A 4,216-nucleotide genomic window follows, 5' to 3' on the forward strand; every position below is an offset into this window, starting at 1 on the left:
GTTTTTCCTCTCCCTCCTTTCACCCTTTCCCTCCTTGACAGTGTTTTGATTCTATCTACTGCCTTCCCCAGTCTCCTCTCTCTTCTATCAGTCCTCCCCACGCCCCTTTTACTTAATCTCCTTCCCTTCTACTTTCCTGTTGGGTAAGATAGATTTCTATATTCAACTGAATATATATATATATATATATATATATATATATATATATATATATATATATATATATATATATATATATATATATATATATACACAATTCTGTCATTGAGCAAATACTGATGAGAGTAAAGTTCTAGTGATGTCCTTCACCCACCCTCCCATCTTTCCCTCCACTGTAATAGGTTTTTTGTTCTTATTCATATGAAATAATTAACCCCATTCTATCTCTCCTTTCCTTCTGCACCCAGTGTACTCCTTTTTCTCATCTCTATTTTTTATGTTATTCCCTCAAATTCACCTTATACATGTATCCTTTATGTATATTCCTTCTAGTTGTATTAATAGTGCCTCAATTTTTAAGAATTACAAGTATCATCTTCTTATGTAGAGATGTAAACAGTTAAGCTCCATTGAATCCTTTGTGCTTTTCCCCCCTTTCACTTTTTAGGCTCCTTTTGTATTGTTGTTGTTGTTTGTCCGTCATTGTCAAAGAGGGCCATGACATCAGGAAGATGATGCCATGACTTGCAAGTGAATTGGATTTAAGTGAGAAAGGGCTGTGCAATGTCATCAGCCTCACTTTCTCCTCTGGAGCCATCTGGTCCAGTCCCAAGATATAGATCAGGATGACTGGAGATGGCCCTGTTCTCTTGGGTCTTGATATTGGAGATCAATTTTTTTGTTCCATTCTGGTCTTCTTATAGAAATAGAAATTCTTCTATTTCATTGAATGACCATTTTTTCCCCTTGAAGTATTATGCTTAATTTCATTGATTAGGTGATTTGGGTTGTAGTCCTAGCCCCCTTGCCTTCCAGAATCTCATATTGCATGACCTCTGCTCCTTTAATGTTACAGCTGCTAAGTCTTTTATAATACTAATTGTTGCTCTCTGATATTTGAATTGTTTCTTTCTGGTAATTTGCGGTATTTTATCCTTGATAGTCCCATAAATTGGCTAAAATGTTCCTTGGAGTTTTCATTTGGGGATCTCTTTCCTGAGGTAATTGTGAGGTGATTGGTGGACTCTTTCAATGCCTGTTTTGCCCTCTGGTTTCAGGACATCAGGGCAGTTTTCCTTGATAATTTCTTGAAATATACCGTCCAAGTCCTCTTTGTGATGTTGGTTTTCAGGTGATCCAATGATTCTGACATAGTCTCTCACTGATCTATTTTCTAGGTCAGTTGTTTTTCCAATGAGGTGTTTTACATTTTCTTCTATTTTTTTCATTCTTTTGAATTTGTGTGATTGACTCTTTATGTGTCATAGAGTCATTAACTTCCACTTGCCCCATTTTAACTTTTAAGGAGTTGTTTTCCTCAGCTTTTGTACTTCCTTTTCCATTTGACCAATTCTACTTTTCAAGAAGCTGTTTTCTTTTTCCAAGCTGTTGACTCTTTTTTCATAATTCTCTTGCATCACTCTCATTTTTCTGCAATTTTCCTTCTACCTCTCATATTATTTTTAAGCTCCTTTTTGAGTTCTTCCATGAGCTCTTTCTGGGCAGGAGATCCCTTCTTATTTTTTCTTTGGGTTTTGTCCACTGGAGTTTTGATATTATTGTCCTCTTTTGAGTTTGTGTATTATTCTTCCTTGTCATCACAGAAACTTTCTATGTCGGATTCTTTTTGTTGTTTTTTCCTCATCTTTTTTGGCCTTTTTCCTTTCTTTTAAATTTGTGCTCTGTTCCTGAGGAGAAAGAGATGCTATCTCAGACTTCTTGTGCCAGGGGCTGCAGGCCCTGACTGATTAGCTGATGCTGCACTAATGCTGCTGTGAGGCCCATGGGGGAACCTTCCTGTCTGGTGCTGCACTGAGGGAGTGGGAGGGGGTGACTGGGACTGTTGGAGGCTATAGAGGTCTGGTAGCTTACCTAGGGTCCTAATGTTGGTGTCTGGTATGTACCGAGGCACTTAGGATGTTTCTGAATTTCGTGGGGCTACACTGAAGCTTGTGGCAGTCTGGTCACTGATGGCTGCCTGTTTACCCAGGGATATACATATATATATGTGGCAGTTCTTGGTTCACCTGAGGCAGTGTGGGGGAGAGGTCCTGGTATTGGTGCTTATCTGTTCTGTCTACTGGGGCTCAGGATCCCCTGCTGGTTTGCTGAGATGAGGGTTGCAGCTGGCTTACTAGGGTGCTTCCGTCCTAGATTTCATTCCCCTTTTACCCAAGTGAGACAGATCTTCTTTGACAATCTTACAAGTTTCTAGGGCTAAATGACTTTTTCACTTTTTTTTTGCTGGTTCTTTTGTTCCAGGATTTGTTTTGAGGTGCTATTTTATGGTTGTTTGGATGTGAATATGGGAGAGTTACAGTGATTTGCTGCTTCCTCTGCCATCTTCAGTTTATTTTTTCAGTGAAGTGACTTTCAAAAGTGACCCTGAAGGAGGGCAGGTCATTTTTAATCCAGTTCAGTGTTTCCTTTCTGATTCATTAAAGGGATTAATTTGTACCTCATAAAGAGATTATCTGGTCTGGGGACATCTTTTACATTTATTTTAACATCTTGTATTTAGCTCTTTTGTTAGGTTCTAAGCTTTCTAGGACCACTCTTTTACACTATCTGAAAGAATGGCTCATTGGTTCTCTTTGGAGAAGCAAACAAAGGAAATAGTCAGAGATGTCATCCTGCACCCACAAGGCAACAAATTTCACTTCATTTCATGATGCTGAAGATCAGCATTTGTAAGGAAAAACTATATTTAAGATGACAGAGGACAAATCTGAGAGGTAGGAAAATTCTATGAAGAACTTGATAAGTCTTTCCAAAGCAAATTATTCTATAAGGCTAGGTCCTGATTATTTTGAATAATGAAATCTGTGTAGAAGTAGCATGTATTCAAAATTACACCATTCAAAGTTATAATTATGCAAAATATGTTTATTCATTCTAGCCTAACAGAAATATGCAGTGTGAATTCAAACCCCATAAGGTTGTTGTAAGGATCAAGTGAGATAATACATGTAAAGTGCTTTGCAAGCACTTATAAATGCTAACTATCATTATCATTGCAGTGAAAAATATGTTAGAAAGTCTAATTTGGTATTAGTTAATAAATTAGGCCAAAAGCTCCTAGATTACTCAGATATCTCATGTCTATGAAACTTGCTCCAAGAACAGAATTGGAAGATATTGGACATAAGTACTGAAAAACATCACAACCAAATTAAGTTGAATGGATATCTTAACATAGAGGAAACCATTGGTTATGAAGCGTATGTGGCTGATTCTTTGCCACTCCATTTGGGATTTGCTTGGAAGTAATCGTTTCTAAATCAGCTGTCTATATGTCACTTGACCATCAAGTAATTAAAGCAAAAGTAAAAGTAAACACAGACTATAAGAAAGAACAAAGATAAGATGATACTTCTAAAACCTGATCTACTCAAAATAGCTGATGTAAAAAGATAATTTGATAAATGAAAAGACATTGGTTCTGATTATCTCTATTTTCTATTTAACTTTAAATGACACAATCTAGTCATCAGGATGAGGAGGCCAAAGGATCTTAAAAAACTGACTTAGCCAGAAAATACTTGATCTCTTCTATATCTAAAATTCTGTGATTCTATGGTTCCATTCCAAGCAGAGAGACATAGCAGTTAAAACTACACCATTTTAGAATATAAATTCATTTGCAAAATGTTATAGACAAGAGTGGTAGAGGATCATGAATGGTATTGCCTCAAAAAAGTAGAGGAGAGGGGAAAAATCTATAGAAAGCTTAGGGCTTTAGCCAAACAATAACAACAACAAAAAAATCCCCGTAGCATTTTTAAACAAAATTGGAAGAGAATCAACAAATAGATGAAAAATCTGTGAAAGTTTCCATAGTGATCTATTTTAATCTTTATTGTCAGTGGAGCCATCACAACTGACTCCAAAATCTCAGTCACTGCTGGTAAGGAAGTGGAAATGACACCTAAGAAAATGAAACAATCTTTTCGGATATAGTATATCATCTCAGGACAAAGAGAATGAAAAGGAGTATATTAAAAGTATGTCAATGATCAGCTGATCAATGGAGATCAGAGATAGCTTCAAGAGGAGG

Source organism: Notamacropus eugenii, chromosome 2, assembly GCF_028372415.1.
Source record: "Notamacropus eugenii isolate mMacEug1 chromosome 2, mMacEug1.pri_v2, whole genome shotgun sequence".
Lineage (NCBI taxonomy): Eukaryota > Metazoa > Chordata > Mammalia > Diprotodontia > Macropodidae > Notamacropus > Notamacropus eugenii.